Genomic DNA, 21,365 nt, shown 5'->3' with positions numbered 1-21,365 from the left:
CGTTGATGGACCTAATGGACAGGTACTGTATGCTTGTTCATTTCCATGTTTTTGGACTTGGTTCTGCACACTGACATTTCTTCCAGTAAGGAACACGCACCGCTAATTACATCAATTAAGGCAGTAATTGCATAGGAGGTGATGAGTAATTCTGATCACAGCTTAACCTACCACCCCACCACACATAGACACACACACACACACACACACACAAACACACACACACACACACACACACACACACACACACATACAAACACATGCACGCACCCCACTCATTACAGGTCTCTCCACACCCAACCAGCAGGTTCAGAGGAAGCTTCTTCCCTGCTTCCCTTGAATCTAATGTAATAATAATAAAAAATAAAACATGTCAGTAAGCAAAGCAGGTTGATGTTTGATGCTTGTACTGTATGGTCTTTACTAAAACACAAATAAATGCTCATATCATCATAAATTAAATGTTTCTGGTCTTTTTGTATGTTTATGACAAACACAGCATTACAGGTGAATAAGAAAAAAAAAAGAAAACACCGTGTTGTGCTATCACGGCTCATGATGCCCAATGCCGGTTTTGATTCACAATCTTATAATACAAAAAATAAACTAGACAGCAAATTACAAACACATTACATCAACTCACTTTTTAAATTATGCAAAGGAAAACAGCTACTTTTACAACTATTTGTTTTGGTAGCAGAGCACAATGTCTATAAATATTTCACATATAACTAGATGAAATAAAAACATACAATAAATAAATAAACAGTTTCGATATATATTTTTACAGCTTAATAAATATACAGTATGTATGCAGCAGATTGTCCACCAACCAAGCCCCAGTATCTCATATTACAAATAGCCAGAACACATTATAATTTACTATAGTTCAGTGGCATATATTCCAAACCATCTACTGTATGAATAACGAACAAAGGAACCACAGAAGCAGACGAAAAGGTATGTCCACTGTGCTGCTGAAGACTGCCAGAGGCTAAAGTTATGTTCATGTCATATAGGAGAAGATTGAATAACCTTAATAGTGTTCTTAAACGGAAATAGATTTTGTTTTGAAATACGTGACCCTCTCTCTGTTATCTACTTTATCAGATTTACACTGTACGTTTCCTGCCTTGAATAGGTCAGCAAGGACATCAAGTAAATACGCACATAGCAAACTAAATACATCTCAGCACTCTGGATATGTTCAGTGGAAAGGTAGACTGCCTGTACTTAAGTCATAGTCTGCAAAGTGGAGTAATGTCACAGGTTTCATGTTAAATGAAATGGAGCTTGAAAACTAACATGTCAGGGGTTTTAAAGCCTGTACCAGTTGGGCACTGGCTGCGGATACGGATAGCAGATGGCCAAAGGTCAAGAGGTCACAAACAGAAGAATCGGACAGTCCAGACGTTTTTTTTAAAGGATGCTGGGCCATGAAGACACACACATTCAGAAGAACTCAGCGATCAGAAGCAGTTTTCCCGGTCAGAGAAGAAGCTGCTGTTCACCAGGGGGTGGAGGGACAGGCAACCATCTTGTTTCAGCTGAGTCAGATCCTGAAATACACAATGAGCAGGCCACTGTGAGAGAGAAGAGGCATCTGCAGAGAACACAGTACCACTCTGAACACACCCACCCACACACACACACACACACACACACACACACACACACACACACACACACACACAAACACATCACTTGCACTCGATCAGTACAGAAGCCTGCACTTCATTCATTCTGATTGAGCCCCCCATCTGAATGTGGTATTCAGGAGCAAACACAACTCAACACTCAAATGCGAACCTGCAGACCTCACAAATGTACTTTAATAGCACAGTAAATTACGGACTCAAGAAAGAGGGTTGAGGGAATCAGAATGACACTCAGCTACTCCAAGCTGCCGTGAAAGTGAAACATTTACTGACCAACGTGTTGACTCTATCCTACCCCCCCCCCCCCCCCCCCTCTGGAGTTTTTAATGGGCTTGAAAGCAAAGCTACGCCACTTATTTAATTCCAAGTCTGTGGTGAGATTTGGAGGAGTAATTTATGATAGTTGGTCAGAGTTAAAACTTTAATTAAGTCCAGGGGTCAAGAGTGAATAAGTTTTAAACAGGAGTGTGCATTAATCAACAGGGCTACTGGTTCCATAAAGGGCAAAGCTCATCTTTTCCATCTCAAATTATCTCCCACAGGTCAGCGCTGGTCTTTGGTGGAAATAAAAAGGCAATGGAGGCAGCAGGACACAGGTCAGGTGATTTGCAGAGGGGACTGGCTGGGAAGTACGCAACACTGGGTGGTGTCTTGTGGCAGAAGGTCTGCGTGTGGACACTGAATATATGGATAGAACAGTCTCTTCTATGGACAAAACGCTTCCGCAATACGGGCAGCTGGAACTCTGTCCGCACTGGTGGAGTGATGTCCCTGAACAGTGATACATGTGCTTGTCCCCACTGGCGGAGTGCTGCTGTCTCTGTACTGAACAGTGATACATGTGCTTGCTCTTTGCACTGTCTGTTCCTTTGGAGATGGAATGAGACAATTAGTTGTACTTAGTGTTTTTGATCACCATCATAGAGTAATTGAGATGATTAATGACTGGGTTATCATGTTGTAAAAAAAAAAATTGACAGTCTTAATGTGTGGTGTCTATGAACTGGTAAAATAACATACAAAGAGTCTAGTTTTAGAGTGACCATCCATCTAGAGCTTCAACTTCAACAGTTTCCTTTGTACTTTCCTGGATTTCCTTTCACCATAATATATTTTTTTGGATTCAGCAAAAAAAGAGATCTTAATGAGGAGTCATGTCACTGCACAGATGATAGTACACACAGCCAGGTTGGACCGAGAGGTGTAGCTGCCTTCCCTGTGGTGGTGGTCTCAGGGGGCACCCTGGAACTACTCTGGACACGCTGAACTGATAAACCGGGAGAAAGCAGGAATGTTCCGGAGAGTGAAGTGACCTCCTCTTAAATCACACAAAACCTGCATTCACATGAGAACATCACTGGAACCAGGCATTCACATGAGAACATCCCTGGAACCAGGCATTCACATGAGAACATCCCTGGAACCTCTTTTGTTACCCCCGTAAAAACAATCCGTCTGTAGCCTCAGGGATCTTTATGTTCCTCAAAGTATTTTGTCCCGATATAATCCATGCCTGCTGAAGATCGATCCTCTCGCATAAATACACACACATACACACGCACGCACGCACAGACACACACACACACACACACACACACACACACACACACACACACACACACACAGCATTGCTAAAACAAAACAACAAAACAGGATCAGAAGGGACTATCCCAAGGCCAGCATCCCATGTCATCAAACAGGCGCAAATGAAGGGCTTAGCGTGTCACTGGACACCCGCTGCTCAGTAACCAGCTCCACTAACACCCCCTCTGTCTACCCAAACACCTCTCTCTTTAGAGACTGTGAGGTGCAGTGGAGCGGTCACTTCCCATCATGCCCTCCTAAATGTCTCTTATCCTTCACCGCCTCACGACTCTTCCCCATCAGTTCTGAAACCCCCCCCCACCCCCCACCCCCCCGCCTGTCCCTTCGTCCCATCGTCCACCTTCCACCTCCAGCGACAGGGGCCTCGATTTGGCCTCCATTTCAGAGATGTGATTGAGTCCGGCAGGCTGTTTTGGTCAGTGCGTGTTGCAGTCTGGCTCCTGCAACCAGGAGTAGCGGTAACCTGAGTTTCACTGCATCAACAGCCTATGGGCATCTGGGGGGGGGGTCACGTCATGGTGAGCTGACCGGTGGACTGTGACTTCAGAAGCCCTCCTGTACACTCTTCCCATCTGCAAATTACTCCACCAAACCAAATCCCAGAGGGTCACAGAGAGTTGGGGGGTCATAATAGAGAGAGAGAGAGAGAGAGAGAGAGAGAGAGAGAGAGAGAGAGAGAGAGAGAGAGAGATGAGTGCTGAGAGCTTTTTTACTGTATGATGTATATTTTTCCACAGACACCTTGTTCCTTAAAGATTAACTGAACTGAAAGAATCAACATTGATAATGTGTTGATTATGACAATTAAAAATAAATGACACTTAAAAATGTAATTAAAAAAATCAATACGTAGCCTTTTTTAAGCAAGACCAAAATTGCGTTTGTTAGTATTAGAACGCTGCCAGTTTCAATGACGTCACTGGCATGGTAGGACCTGAGAAGTTCTATAGGCAACAGCTGCAGCATATTATGTATACACGAAAATTTGTAATTTTAATGGGTTACACATTTGAGCTTGTGAGGGACAGGCCTGTAGTGTCTTGTACGACGGAGTATTAGGGCCACACATGAAGGACATTTTTTTTTTGCCATGACGACATTAAACTCGACATGTCGATTTTAAAGTCGCCATGTCGACATTAAACTCGACTTTTCGAGAAAAAAAATGAAATGTAAGATCGACTTTAATCTCGACGTATCGACTTTAATGTCGCCATGTCGAGTCGTTATGTCGTTAGTTTGGAGAGAGAACGACCGCTCGAGACGATTGAAAGGGAGGACGATGAAACAATGCAACTATGCAACAACGATTCAGAGTGTTCGAGTGCAACAATTATTAGACATAGGACTATATCAGAGAGGGTTAAAGCGCAGCTAGTAATCAAGGATCTTTGACTATATCATGGGGACAAAACATAGAACATATTAACCTACGTTGCTCAGCCAAATAGGCTACTTTGCTGTTAGGTCCTATCACGGAGTTACAGGCGATTTATGCGATGGTCAAAAGTATAGCCTAAACGTCATTAGCGGTTTATTTATTGTAGGGCCATTATTAAAGTGTTGTTTTTCATCTAAAGGTTCAACTGCATACTAGGCGCTCTCCCCAATCCTAGACTTTCACGTTGCTTGTTTGTAATGGATGCAAAACAGCCTATTGCTGAATGTCTATGGAGGGACGAATGAAGCTGTCCTCCCGACCACCCCATGTAGTAGTGGCCTACATGCACACATATGCACACATAGCCTAGTGCATAAATAAAGTGCATGCACACATATTCTCTCCCGGGATCAAAATAGTAGGCTATATATGCTTAGGCTATACCTGTGTTTCTAGCCTCCTATAGGCTACGTATTGCAGGTGAGACGTGGAAAAGCAGTTTTAGAAAAATGAGTTTTGCCATGTTATCCAATGGAGAGTGACGGCCTGAGGGTCATGAAGGGCAGTTATTTGGATGTGCAGTGGCCTTACCCACGTAAAACAGAGGGAAATAACATTTTGTATAGAAACATTATATCATTGGATACATATATTTTTCTAGCTATTTAGCCTAAACGCATAGTGCATGGTATCTCCATAACCGCGAGACAGCACTTCACGATGACGGCAATGAGTATTAACAGAGTCGTTACAGAGAGATTAATTAAAGTCGACACGTCGAGATTAAAGTCGACATTATATTTCAACTTTATTCTCGAAATGTCGAGTTTAATGTCGACATGTCGACTTTAAAGTCAACATGTCGAGTTTAATCTCGCCATGGCAAAATATTTTTTTTCTTAATGTGTGGCCCTAATACTCCGTCGTAGTCTTGACTACCACTAGATAGATGGGGGACGATCGGTTTCAGGCTTCAGCTCAACCTCAGTAGGATCATTTAGGTGAAAATGACTGTGGGCGCTGCCGGAGCATGGACACTGGAATTTATCTGTTGCAAAGCAGTGGCGAAACGTAATGAAGTTCGAGGAAGCCAAAGTGACGGGAAAAATATGTTTATTTATGTATGTGTTTATTTCGGGGGGTATACATTTTGTGCAATGTACAACATAGATACATTTTGTGCGGCACAACATAGGCTACTGTAGACCTAGAGGTCATGTAGACAACTGGACGAGGGGCGCTTGAGACAGCAACACGCACGCTGTCTCTCTGTCTCCCTCCATCCCTCACACACACATTGCCTACTGTACATCCTCCAGTCCACACAACGGCATACTCACTCACCACCACGACATTAGGCCTATGCGAAGCTACGGCGCATATACAAATAAGCTATATAACACGCATTGTCACGTCAATGTAGGCTAACGCAGTCTGGACTACTTGCACTCGTAACAGCAACTGACACGGGCTCTCTCTCTCCCTCCCTTGAAACTGTTAAAAACTTCGTCACCCCAAGTTGACCCCAGATACACGGAGGATACACGAGTTTGCCGTTTATTTTAGGCTAACGTTAGTGGAGAGTTTGCAGATTTTTACCTTGTGGATGTTGATATTGCACGAGTCTCTTGGATAGCAGCACTGCGAGTGAAACTCCCTCGCATCAACAATCTGCCCTGAGACGGTGAACAACTGGCTTCAGGGTGAGTAGAAAGGGACATTGGATTCTGTTTACAGACCCGCTGTGGTTTAGTTACCAGCTAGTAAACGCATTATCTGTGATATTGTCGGAGTCATGGTTTATACTCTCTATGGTCGGAGTGCTAGCTTGTGGAGTTTGACATAAGAGTGTTTCCAAGGTGTTTAGCTGCTAGCCCTTTCCTAGGTTGGATCGTATGGTAGCCTATCTAACACTGGACCTCATCTGAGGCTACTTCGAGATATTATTCCAAAGGGGACAGATAGGCTACTGCACTTAAAACTTTAAAAGATTGAACGAACCTTCCCGGACTTTGTAATTGCGACCAGTGACTGCATTGGGTGAATGAAGCCGAAGTTGAAACTTAGGCTCCATGGCACATAGACTGTGCTTGCCCTTCTATGAATTGAAAAAGACTACAAGCTGCCCCACCGAGTTTGCGATAAAGTAAGCAAGAAAAGGTTTTTTTTAAGTCAGGATATGGCGAGTCAATGGCATTTATTCGTCCAAAGTTACAGACCAGTTTCCATAGTGCACATCTTATCAATAGTTTGAATGTCGTGTGTGTTTCTGCTCATTGACAAAATAGCGTTCAGTATGATTCATGCCCAATCAATTTCCCCTGTTAAAGTGTTCGCCTTTGTTTCACTAGTTTGGTTTCATTTTGTATGAGATTTTGTGATGTAGGCTAGCCTAAACAGCTTATGGCCAATATGTAACTCAGCTAGGCCTAATGTTAGTTTCCTCAACCATGTCAGCTAGCCTCAGACTCATTATCTGCTATGGCTGCTAGTGCTAGTGTAGAGTACCATGCCAGTGACGTAGCCGATTGTTGAAATCCATCATGGCGGCGCCCATGTAACAACAACAACACTTTCAACGTACAATTTTATCCCTTTTAATAAATTCAGCCATTTTAATCATTATACCAATGAGAAGAAATAAAATACATCTGTTATATCACCTTTACTTCAAATTCCAGTTCAGTTCATCTTTAAGGGCTCTGAAGGGAAATCTGTGAAAGAGTTACTCTGACCTCCAACCAAAACAACATCCACAGATACACGCACACGCGCACACACACGCACACGCACAGGCACACACACACACACAGTGCAGGCCATTACTCTCTGCGGAGATCTATGCCTTTCATAACACGTGATACAAAAACGAAAAACAAATAAGACAAGTAACAACATGGAAACACATCCGATGAATGCAAACACCTGGGGACAAGGAAAACAAAATACCCAGGCAATGAAGCAGAGTGAGAGAGAGACACACACACACAGATAGAAAGAGAGACACAGAGAGAGAAGTTGTATGTGTACAGTATGAGATAGAGAGAGAGAGTGTGTGTGTGTGTGTGTGTGTGTGTGTGTGTGTGTGTGTGTGTGTGTGTGTGTGTGTGCGTGTGCATGTGCATGTGGGTGTGTGTGTGTGTATGTGTGTGTAGCAGACAGGGAGAGTAGGAGCCAGTGAGACTTAAGGTCCACTTGCCGTGTCTATCCATGAGGGCAGTGAGGGCAGCTAGAGCAGCGGCAGCCAGGACAGTGAGGAGTTTGTCAGTGTGAGAGGAGCGCCTCCGTCACTAATAAATCACAACTGCGCCATTCATTAGGAAGGATGAAATATTTAGCAGCACTATTAGAACACTGGACAGGGCTCCTTGGGCTCCTCCATAGAACAGTGACACTACCCTCATCAGCTGTGCTGTGCAACACACACACACACACACACACATACACACACACACACACACACGTGCACACACACACGTGCACACACTCACAGGGATGGACTGGGACCAAAAAAGGATCTGGACTTTCTACCAAAAGGACTTTCGGCCCACTTCCATATGTGACCCAAAGTTGGCATGGTTCTCCTGTCACGATACGCCAGAAGACGAGAAAATCACCTTTTTAAGTAAATTGTCAAACGCGATAGTGTGAGGGCACAGCTATTATTAGCCTTACGGTAGCATGACTTTGAAGCGGATGACTGACTATGTGCAGTTTTATCAACCGTGCAGTGTCTTTTTCAGTGTCTTTTTCTGCCCCCTAGTTAATACCTTGGATGGTCATAAGGTGTCACTATAGAATATAATTAATTTATTTCGGGGGAAGTAAGGTGAAAGGAAGTTCTGTGTACACAGATTGTGTATACTTCGCTACGTCAATGGAAAACTTCTCCTGGTCCCTAAAATGACGCCAGGATATTTCTAAAAGTTTGTGCTTTTGACCGTTCGTGCCCTGAAAGGCAAGTCTTTACATTCATATTCGGTTACATCTGCCAAGAACGATAGAGAGCTGACACATTGGTACGGGTAATGAGTAGCCTAATGAGTACATTAGCTCTAGCCTACCGTAAAACCTTATAGCGGCGTGGACAAAGGGAATGACTGCTAATGTGTTGAATCTTCACCTAAATAAAGTCAGGGTTTAACAGTCAAAACGTATGTTTATCCGTGAAATTTGTTCACAATATGAAAGTGTAGACTGTATACTGTCGAATTATGTGAAAACGTGAAATTCGACATTTTAACCCGTACGTTTGTTTATCGTGGATTTTCTCAAAATAGCACCGTGCGCAAAGCGACTAGTTTTGGCTTGCAGGGTCACATATGCAGTTCTCGTGCACACACACACACCCTTGCTGTCTCGTATACTTTGCCAGTCAAGGTATCACATTCAAAGTAGGTGGTCACATTTAACAAAAAATACTTATTATTGACTGGGTGCTACTGTACAATTTGGACCCTGTGGCAGAGAATACTTTGGGGCCTCCAAAATGCTAGGGGGGTCTGGGAGCATGCCCACCCGGGCAGAACATTTTGAAAAATAATCCCTTAAATTATGACTTCTAGTGAATTTTGTGGAATCTAATTGATTATAGCATATTACAATACAGCCTATATTCAACTCATTTTAAGCAAGTCTATTGGGAGTGTGATCTCATCACATAGACTACCGATACTTTTACTACTACTTTTATGTCAGATAGCGGATAGCGTAGACAAACTGATAGTTTTGATTAAGCCTGAGTGACGCACATTTGTGTGGAGACTGTACGCCTACTTGGCCGATGAAGCACTGAGCCAGGCAACCAGTCTACCCCTACACACACACACTCTCTCTCACACACACACACACACTCTCACTGCCTGCTGTAGACTCTGTGGTATTAGTTGACAATAAGGTTGCCTTCACACTTGGTCCATTTAACTGGACCGTACCCGTGTGCGTCTGAGTCTCTGGTTCACATTACATTTCTGTCCGTTTATGTCATAAATACTAGCTGATATTTACCAATATCGCTTGGCAACGTCACACAAACATCAGATTTGTTTCCTAGTTTTGGAATGACCGTACCCCAGACCACTGTTTTCTGCCGGAACCTGGTCCGGACCTGGGTCCACCCCCGGGTTCGGTAGACTGCGTTATCAAAAACTATCAAAAATCACCGAACCATCGGTCTAAAAGAACTCAGGTCCGGAACAAACTGTCTAGAGTGAATGCACCCTAAGAGTAGAAGGACTTTCTACACTCAGGTATCATTAAAGCTCATCTACGCTCATCCAACCATTCTTCATAAGTGTGTTTTCATCCAGCTTTTACCTGCAGCCTGCACTTATAAAACCTACTGGTACCTGCTACCTGCTTTTTGCACGAATGATTCATTACAATTCTATTTAACAAACCCATGTGGACTGATGTGGTGTAAGTGGGCGACCGAGAAGAGAGGATATGTTGGAAGGGTCTACTTAAGGATGTCCAAAGTGCAGATGACAGCACTGATGAGAGGAGTCTCGCAGTTACACAATAGACTGATTGAGAGAGGAGAGGAGAGTAGAGGGGAGGAGAGAGGAGAGTAGAGGAGAGGAGGGGAGGGAGTGTGTGAGAGGGAGGGAGGTGATTAGCTGAGTAAGAGAGAGTACAGTAGGTGGAGAGGAGAGGAGAGGAAGAGGAGGGAGAGGAGAGGAGAGGAGAGGAGGGGAGAGGAGAGGAGGGGAGAGGAGAGGAGGGGAGAGGAAAGGAGGGGAGGGGAGATGAGAGGAAAGGAAAGAAGAGGAGAGGAGAGGAGGGGAGGGGAGGGGAGAGGAGGGAGAAGGGGGATGAGGTTAGCAGCAGTGGTGGCATGTGGCTCCCAGGGCAGGGTGCGGAGAGCGGGGGAGCACGGGATGGCAAGTGGGCAAGGAAGAGAGGAAGAGCCAACAGAGAAACGGCACAGAACACTGGAGACAGGCAGGAAGGAGTATTAAGCAGGGGAGACGCAGAGAGATGCAGAGAGGGAGATTTCTGACTCAGGACAGTAATGGCCCACTACACTGAAAGTGTTATCGTCATCAGATAAAATGTACGAATGACACACATGGTAAAACTAATGTTATGAAGATACAGTATGTTGGCCTACATTTGGAGGGGATAACATGTGAGAACAGAATAAACACATTGCATATGGCTTATAATAGCAATGCTATTGGTTTTCACTGTACCATTCAGTACCATGTTATGGCTATGTGTTAGTCATGGTTAGTCTACTATACACTACTAGACAGCATCATTGCAAAGTAACAGTAATGGACTAGTTTAAATGTACATGTAGCATACAAACTTCCTGTTGCCTTTGAGGCAGCTGGATTCTACAGCATACAGTATTGAAGAGGATGGAGAATGTGGAAAAACAGAGAGAGATGGGAGCAAACAGAACATGAGAGCACGAGAGATGGATGGAGATGACAAGGGAGTGAAAGAGCGAGAGAGATACAGTGTGTTGGAGAGAGAGAGAGAGAGAGAGAGAGAGAGAGAGAGAGAGAGAGAGAGAGAGAGAGAGAGAAAGAGAAAGAGAGAGAGATACATACAAATACCTACCATTTTCAGCACAAACACACACACACACACACACACACACACACACACGATTATATGTATAAATGTCTTATCTATCGTATGTTCTGTATTGTATTGTTTGATGTCCTGCTTTGGCAATGCAAAGAAATATTTGTCATGCCAATAAAGCTACCTTGAATTGAATTGAATTGAATTGATACAGTGTGTGTGTGAGAGAGAAACAGTGTGTGTGTGAGAGAGAAACAGTGTGTGTGTGTGTGTGTGAAGAAAAAGAAAAAAAGAAGAAGAAAAAGGCGGATAACTGTATGAGAACCAAAGATTCTAGAACGCTCCGCTCTAGAATCTTTGATGAGAACACCCAGGGACAGAACAGCACTGCAAACAAGAAAGTAAGAACTTCGGAAATTATAAGAATTAGATGATTTTTCTACTAGTGCAACTGTATCTGCTACACTAGCATCTGCTGTCTCCATAGCAACACATTGCATTGTATTGTTCAAAGAAGAATCAATCAACTGCCTTAGAGCTAATAACTTAGGCTAACTGAAGAAAACTGAAGAATTGCTAAGATCAAACAGTGAAAAAGCAAGAAATACCCATTAAGAAGAAGAAACATATTTATTTTTTTAAAGATATATATATTTTTTTTCATTCCATTTCATTTTATATTGAGAATGAACCTGTAAACTAGTCTTTGGATGTTTAACCAGTGGAACTGCTATACTTTGAAGTGCCAACATACTTTTACTATCAATCAACAAAGATGAAAAAACAATCTACTACAAACATTTTTTAAATAAAATTTCCAGAAAATATGAAATCCATAAAGGAAAGGAAAGAATATAAACTTAAAAAGTTAATGTAGATGCCAGAGACACTGCAGACTACAAAGTCACTGCAGGAGTAAAGGTGAAATGTGATCTTGTTTTCTTTACAAAAAGTACAGGAGCTTGGCATACTGCTCTGTGCCAAACATACAAAAATATAAAAAAGTGTGGCATCAGCAGAGGAAGACAAATATCAGTTGATGATGATGACAACACCAATAATGGCAAACTCACTTTTAATATTTATCACAATGGGACTGTCATGGTTCAAGGCTCTGAGACCAGCCTAGAACACTTTCAAAAGAGTTTCAACTCACTTGTCAATTTAGTCAACAATGAAACAAAGGTGAAACCTTGTACAAAATCTTGCCAGGATTACCAAAAGACAAACATCAACCCTCTCTCCTCACCCATCTCAAAAAATATAACATCTTTAAGGAATAATAATAATAATAATCTTTATTTATATAGCACTTTTCAAAACAAAGTTACAAAGTGCTGTACAATATCAACATAAATGAAAATGCAAATAGGACATAATAATATAACAATCAAATAAAGGTCAAAAGGTCATTTGTAACTTTCAGCAGTGCTGTCTCAGTGCTATGATACTTTCGGAAACCAGATTGTAGCTTTTCAAAAAGATTATTATTTTCCAGTGCAGAGACAAGCTGCTTGGACATTAATCTTTCAAGAATCTTTGATACAAACTTAACTTGGAAATAGGTCTGTAGTTTTGAGGTAGAGATGGATCAAGCCCTGATTTCTTTAGTAATGGGCTCACACTTGCAGTTTTAAAGTAATCAGGGACAATGCCATTTAAAAGTGAACTATTAAACAAAGTTACAAAGTGCTGTACAATATCAACATAAATGAAAATGCAAATAGGACATAATAATATAACAATCAAATAATATATATTATTTCAATTAGAACTTAACATAAATTTGAAAAAGGAAAATAAACTTACACTGAAATAAAACTTACTGAAATAAAACTTGACACTGAAATAAAACTTAGGATACTGAAATAAAACTTGACACTGAAATAAAACTTACTGAAATAAAACTTGACACTGAAATAAAACTTAATAAACTTAACACAAAATGAAGTATATTACTTAAACAAAACTAAGGAAGGCTTGCTTGTAAAGATGAGTTTTAAGGAGGGATTTAAAAGAGCATACTGACTTGGCTGACCTGATTTCATCAGGCAGGTCATTCCAGAGCTAGGTGCCCTGACACTAAAGGCTCTCTCCCCTTTAGTTTTGAGATTGACCTTAGGAATAGTTAGGAAACCACTACCAGATGATCTTACGCACAGGTGTATAAGGTACTAGGAGATCAGATATGTAGTTGGGAGACAGGCCATGTAGAGCTTTAAAAGTAATCAGAAGAATCTTAAAATCAATTCTAAAGCTTACTGGGAGCCAGTGCAGTGAGGCTAAAACAGGAGTAATGTGATTACAGTACTTTGTCTTAGTAAGAAGCCGGGCAGCTGAATTCTGAACAGTTTGAAGTCTCTTTATAGATTTTTGGTTCAGACAAGAAAAAAGACTATTGCAGTAATCCAGGCGTGAAGACATAAATGCATGTATAATGGTCTCAGTGTCTTTAAAAGTTAAGATGGATCTAATCTTGGAAATATTTCTGAGGTGATAGAAACAAGACTGTATGAGCTTTGTGATGTGACGTTCAAAGCTTAAATTACTGTCAAACCAGACACCAAGATTCTTTGCAACAGGTTTTACACAGTCTAAAAATTGAAAGGGACCTAAGGATGGTATCATTTGTTTTACTATGTGCTGGGATCCAATGATGAGGACTTCTGTTTTGTCAGAATTCAACTGGAGGAAATTGTTCGACATCCAGTTTTTTATGTCACAAAGACATTCATTTAAGGAATTCAGCATACTAGGATCAGAGGAACTAATGGGCAGGTACAGCTGTGTATCATCAGCATAGAAGTGGAAGGAGACACAGTGTTTCTGGATAATGTGCCCAAGAGGAAGCATGTATAAACAAAATAAGATTGGTCCTAAAACTGACCCTTGAGGTACCCCATACTTGACAGGAGAAAATGAAGATGTGTAACTGTTTGCAGAAACACAAAACTTCCTATTTGACAAGTAAGATGAAAACCATTGTAAGGCTGTACCAGAAATTCCCACCCAATGTTCCAGTCTATGCAGCAGTATGCTGTGATCAATAGTGTCAGAGGCTGCGCTAAGATCAAGAGGACTGGAAGATACTGTCATATGTGACACTGTCTCTAGAAGTTCAGATAGAGTAACTGTATTGAAGTGGTTTAAAGTATGCCCATCCTGTAAGAAAGAGACTTCAGAGTGCATAGTATTAGGAGTGATAGAGGTTCTAATTGACTCTACTTTCTCAGTAAAAAAGGACAAAAACTTTTCACAATCAGCATCACTTTCCACTGGGACACAGGAAGTAGATGGCTTTACCAGCTGCTCTACTGTTTTAAATAGAAATATAGGATTATGCTGATGATCAGAAATAAGTTCTGAAAAGTAATGTGATCTTGCATCCTTAACCAAGATGTTATAGTGTTTAAGTGATTCCTTCATAATGTCATAATGAACTTGAAGACCAGACTTCTTCCATTTACGCTCAGCTTTCCTACAATCCCTTTTACAACTACGAATGCCACTATTAATCCAGGGCTGCTTTCTTTCTGATGACTTAGTTCTAACCTTCATGGGTGCAATAACATTTTGAGAAGACAAGCAGATGGAATTAAACTGGTCAACCAGATCATTGGTACAAAAGTATTCAGAGAGGTCAGGGCATTGACTCTGGAATAATGCACAGAATTTTGAGGCACTATGCTCATTGAATATGCGGAAACAGAAAGAGCTGGGAGTGACAGTATTGATGATGGATGTTTCACAACTAAAAACTATACAGTTATGATCAGATACAGTCATATCAAAACAATCAACAGAGGATATTTTAAGACCCAGAGTGAAAACAAGGTCCAGTGTATGACCACGGTTATGTGTTGGTCCAGACACATGTTGGCAAAATTGAAAAGATTTAACAATGTTTAGGAAATAAGTGAATAGATTGTCCACTCTGGAGAGAGAGTTTGTCGACTTCAGAGAGACTAACCTGAATGGCGAGGAACTAAACATCCTATTCAACAATCAAAAAAAGGAAATCCAAGAACTAAGGAGTGTAGTGAAGGAGCTGGAGGAGAATAACCTGTCTTTGCAGATGGAGATGCGTCGCCTCAAAGTTGAGCACCTCCAACAGGTGGGGGAGCTCCAGAGGGACATTAAGGAGAACTATCTGACCCTGCAAACAGTGATGCGTTGCCTCAGTGACGAACACTTCAGACAAGTCGAGAAGCTCCAGAGGGACCTGAGAGAGACCAGGCAGGCTATGTAGACTGAGATCCGTTGCCTCAGTGACGAGCACCTCCAACAAATCGAAGAGCTCCAGAGGGACCTTCTAATATTAAGGGAAGAACAGAGGAACAGTCCAGCAAAACCTGAAGACAATGTTCCTGTACCAGCCTCCTCTCCCACTCCAGCTCCAGCCACCACTAACATCAGCACCGTGCAACGTCCACAGGAAGAGAACTCTAAAACACCATCCCAGGACAACAGGACATCCACTGGGAAAAAAGCCATATATGAAAATACTGGAAAAACAATTAGGCCAAATATGCAGACTCCACATCAAATGAGACCCCTACACCATGAGAATAATCCAGAAATTATCCTTCTGAGTGACTCTAATGGAAAATTCATAAACATGAGCCGTCTGTTTCATAAGAAAAAGGCAATAAAACTCTGGTGCCCAACAACAAGTGCACTAGAGATACTAGATGATAAGAGACTGAAAGATGCCACACACATCATCATTCGTACGGGCACTAATGACCTCACATCAGGAAAAAAAGACATACATGTAGGAATGGACCTAAGGCAGCAAAGAAAGCAGCCACGATTGCACCATCGGCCAAAATAATCGTGTCATCCCTGCTCCCCAGGCTCGACAAGCCCCCGCAATTAATTCAACAGATCAACAAGGATCGTCAAATGCTTTGCAGCCCTGTCCCACAAATTAATTTGGTCAATCATCCTGACATTCACCTACAACACATGTATGACCACATCCACCTGAACAACAAAGGAATACGAATACTGGCAAAAGCATTAAATGACACAGCCCTAGATCGCAATGGCAGAAGACAGACACCCCATCAGAAAAGCAACACTGCTGAATCTCCACCATCCTACCATAGCAGTCAACAAAACAATCTGATACAAGACAGCCATGCATCTGCGTCAACGGCTCAGCGCCAGGAAAACCATGCTGCCACTCAAACTACACAAGAGAGCTATGCAACAGTGGCAGCAAAACATACAAAGCCATTGGACCAACAGAGCCAGATTAGAGAAATGCTAGCCTTGATCTGTTCAAAATTACTGCACTGACCAGCTCTGCACAGTATGTATAAATAACAGTATAAATTTCCATGCTCAAAGGAAAAATGGTTTGATCACGAGTGTTTTAGGACTAAGCACGACCTAAGAGTACTTTCAAATAAGAAACATAGAGACCCCAATCAAGATACGCTTGAAGTACTTAGATGCTCTAAAACAATACAAATCACTTTTGAGGTAAAAAAAAGCTAAATATATGACATCTAAGCTTGAACAAATTGAGGAGGCCATTGACACCAACACCTTTTGGAAGATATGGCACAAAATAGACACCTCAAAAAAAAAGGACTCACTATCTATAACAAATGGAAACATTTGGAAAAATCATTTCGAAGAGCTCTATAGTTTTAAAGAAATTTCACAACACCAAGCCCAAAAAGAAATACTTAAAAAACTAAAGAAAATGGAGCAAACAGTTTCATACCAAAATGATCTAGACAGCCCAATCAAACTATCAGAGCTAAATGAAAAAATTAAATCACTGAAAAATGGTAAAGCTTGTGGGATTGATATAATCTCCTCAGAAATGCTCAAGCATAGTACTCCACTGACAAGAGAAGCAATCCTTAAACTGTTCAACCTGGTTATGAGAACAGGATATTATCCTAGGGTATAGAACCAAGGATTGATAACCCCAGTATACAAAAATGGTGATAAAATGAACCCAAATAACTATCGTGGGATCTGTGTCACGAGTATTCTTGGTAACATTTTCTGTAATATACTGAAAACAAGAATACTTACCTTCTTGGATAAGAACATTTTATGCAAAAGTCAGATAGGCTTCCTTCCTGAATTTAGAACCACCGACCACATCTATACCCTCCACTCACTTACTGAACAGTATGTACAAAAAACACGTAAAGGAAAGATCTATGCATGCTTTGTTGATTTTAAAAAGGCCTTTGATTCCATCTGGCACGAGGGCATGCTACTAAAAATTATTGAGAGTGGTATAAAAGGCAATGTCTACTCTATAATAAAAGACATATACCAAGAAAATACATGTTGTATTAAAATGAATAACACCAGAACAGAGTTCTTTAAGCAGGGTAGAGGAGTTAGGCAAGGTTGCAGCCCAAGTCCAATACTCTTTAATATTTTCATCAATGAGCTAGCTGTAGCGATCAACAAATCAACATCTCCTGGACTTGTACTTGACAGCACAAATATAAAATGCCTTCTCTTTGCAGATGACATGGTCTTACTTTCGCCATCAAAAGCAGGTCTACAAGAAAGCCTTGATATTCTCGAAACATATAGCAAAAATTGGGCATTACCTATTAATACTGACAAAACAAAAATAATGGTTTTTCAAAAGAAATCAGGAAAAGAAACCAATTTTAAAATTGGGGAAACTGCCATAAAGCAAGTATCACATTATAACTATTTAGGACTTACAATAACATCATCAGGAAGGTTTAATCTGGCATAAAAAAACCTGGCTGACAAAGCACGAAGGACATATTTCTTAATTAAAAAAAAGCTCCATTAACAAGCCTATTGCTCTGTATGGCAGTGAGATTTGGGGACCCCTGTACGGGCTTGATTATAAAAAGTGGGATCAGGGCCCAACTGAGTTACTGCACCTACAAATCTGTAAAGATGTCTTGGGTGTACATAGAACATCATCCAACTTGGCCTGCCGCTCTGAATTGGGGAGGTTCCCTTTACTTATCGACATCGACATACATCTGGCAAAAAGCAATGCTGGCACATACCACCATAAGGCTTTCAAGCACAAGTCCCTTACCCAGAAGTGTGACCCCTTATTCCAAATTGCAAACAAAAATAACATAAACAGCCTAAGTCACATGACAAAATACTGAAAGAAATTGACAACACAAATCAGATGCATTATACTAAATTCTGTAAGGAAGAAATAAAAACGAATGACAAACTAGATATATACAGAACCCTGAACAGAAATTACTGTATAGCCCCATACTTAAATGACATCAAAGATAGAAAGAAAAGAACAACACTGACAAAATACAGAATCAGTGACTATAGCCTACACATTGAAACTGGTAGACATAGACAAACATGGGTGCCTAGACATATGAGGAACTGTAGCTTCTGCATACATGATGTAGAAAACGAGGAACATTTCCTTCTTAATTGCATCAGATATGCACCTATAAGGGACATTTTTTTGCTGAATTCAAAAAGCATATAACAGAATTTGAAAATCTATCTCCACAAAGAAAACTATATATATTATTGGGAGAGGAACCAAACTGTTCATGCCTAGCTGCAGATTATATTAGGACCTGCCATAAAACAAGAGAAAAGTTGTTCATGTATGTGGCATATTGATGAGTTTATCCCCTTTGTGTACATGTAAATACTATGTTTGATATTAGGTATTGCTATTTACCTCAAATTGATTTATGTAGATGTATCTGCAAGTGTAGGCATATAATGTGTTTACAATAATATATTTTTGTATTTCTATTTTTTTCTACAGTATTGCACTATTGCTGAAGCTATTACTGTCCTTTTAATACCATTTACCATTTATCCTTTCATTATTATTATTATTATTATTGTATATATTTTTTTTACTTTCCTTTCATTTTATCTCTATACCAATACTTATGTAAAGTTGATTATTAACATGTTATACTTGTAGCTTTGGCAACAGTGACTTTACTCATTCATGCCAATAAAGCACCATTTGATTTGATTTGATTTGAGAGAGAGAGAGAGAGAGAGAGAGAGAGAGAGAGAGAGAGAGAGAGAGAGAGGGCGACGTGAAGGCATGTCAGTAGGATAGCAATGGGAGAAGCATGGAGTGTGACAGGGGGACATAACTGAAAATGATGTCGACGCAGGCTGACAAAACAATCTTGTTCCGTCAGATGCAGCCTGCCCTGCGGAGGGGCTCCCTCTTGGCTGACAGTGGGAGAAAGGAAGGAGGGGAAAGAGAGACAGAGCTGGAGAAGAAGGAAAAGAGAGAGAGAGAGATCTACAACGAGGAAATAAGGATGAAATGAAGTGATAAAAAGGGGGAGGTGGAGAAGAAGGAAAAGAGAGAGAGAGATCTACAACGAGGAAATAAGGATGAAATGAAGTGATAAAAAGGGGGAGGTGGAGAAGAAGGAAAAGAGAGAGAGATCTACAACGAGGAAATACGGATGAAATGAAGTGATAAAAAGGGGGAGGTGGAGAAGATGGGAGTGCAGGCAGGCACACCTGCTTTTGAGTTGGCAGGGATTAGCTGACATGCTGCTTCGTGTGTGTGTGTATATGTGTGTGTGTCTGTGTGTCTGTGTGTGTGTGTGGCGGGGTGGGGTGGGGTGTCCTTGACGTTTACCTCCACATCAAAGAGGTAAACGCTTCTGAGCAAAGCCACAGGAAAGGAAAACAGCTTTCTTCAAATCAGTTACCATGTTCCATTGCACACACACACACACACACACACACACAAGCACACGCACACGCACACACACACACACACACACATGCCACAACACACACACCAAACAACAAAGCTGTGCAGAGTGCTTGAAAATGGATGGGGGCACTACAGAGCTTTTAACCTCCGTTTAGACTCTGGACACCAAACAGTAGAGGAAGAGCGGCTCATCACTAATCACATGCACACATGGACAGAGGAATATAGAGAGTCAAAATACTCATGCAATACTACGCATTTTACATCATTTCTATTTAATGAGTATTAAATGACCCCAATATTACTGTAAAGCCGGCTGATAAAGGGGGAGGGATAGTACTGATGGACACTAACATTAATAATAGACAGCTGTCTGACTGTAAATTCTACAAAAAATTGCAATGTGATCCAACACGAAATTGAAGTTTTCTTAAAGCAAGCTCTGTCAGTGGGTCATATAAATCAGACTGAATATAAATACCTTACCAATGATTTTCCCATCAAACCAGTGATTTATGGTTTACCCAAAGTTCACAAAAGTTTTGATGATTACCCAAAATGTTGTCCAATCATTGCTAGTATTGGTTCCTTAACCGAACCATTATCTAACTTTGTTGACTATCACATAAGGCCACTAGTGGAAAAAATTCCATCTTATCTCAAGGACACAGGAGACTTCATTACACAACTGAGTGACTTGACTTTGACTAGTGGTGAGCTCATTCTCGCCACCATGGATGTGGTTAGTTTGTACACAAACATCCCTCACCCCTCTGGCCTGAATGCACTTAAGTTCTTTCTAGACTCCAGATCTGATCATGTCCCACCATCAGATTTCCTGGTCAATATGTCTGAAATTGTACTAACTAAAAACTATATTCTTCATGGTAAAAACTTTTTTCTGCAAACGTACGGCACAGCAATGGGTGCAAGTTTTGCCCCAGATTGTGCAAACCTTTTTATGTTTTTTTTTTGTTTTTTTTATTCCAATATGTCTATAACGACAATCCTTGTTCACCATCTATTGTGTTTTGGAAAAGATATATTGACGATGTATTTTTGATCTGGAGGGGTTCAAGCAGTGATCTTCAAACCTTCCTTCAACATCTCAATACTTGCATGGAGTCAATTGAATTTAGTCTAGAGTATGACTATCACCAAGTGAGTTTCCTCGATATGAAGGTAATTCTGAAAGAGGGACATATGTACACCACACTTTACACTAAACCTACTGACAAAAACAGTCTCTTACACTATACTAGTCATCATCCCATTTCCCTCTAAAAAGGTTTACCATTTAGTCAGTTCTTAAGGCTACGACGTATATGTGCAAGGGATGATGACTTTCAGGTAGAGGCACATAAGCTTCTTAACAAATTGTTGGAAAGAGGGTATCCCTGTGATGTTCTTAATGAAGCATTCATCAAAGCACATGGCAAGAATGGAAAGGACCTTTTTGACAAAGCTAGAC

General features: G+C 41.0%; 1 protein-coding gene across 1 annotated transcript in view; it reads right to left on the bottom strand.

Moving 5' to 3' along the window:
- Positions 1 to 419: 419 nt before the first annotated feature.
- Positions 420 to 21,365, bottom strand: part of tsnare1 (T-SNARE Domain Containing 1) — a 142,271-nt gene continuing 121,325 nt past the window's right edge. The window contains exon 12 of the mRNA XM_042107860.1: positions 420 to 1,559. The gene's annotated coding sequence lies outside the window, so the exon portion shown is untranslated. The remainder of the gene's footprint in view (positions 1,560 to 21,365) is intronic.

Source organism: Alosa sapidissima, chromosome 10, assembly GCF_018492685.1.
Source record: "Alosa sapidissima isolate fAloSap1 chromosome 10, fAloSap1.pri, whole genome shotgun sequence".
NCBI lineage: Eukaryota > Metazoa > Chordata > Actinopteri > Clupeiformes > Clupeidae > Alosa > Alosa sapidissima.
Note: the sequence above shows the minus strand (reverse complement) of the source record. Positions and strands in the feature narration are given on the sequence as shown.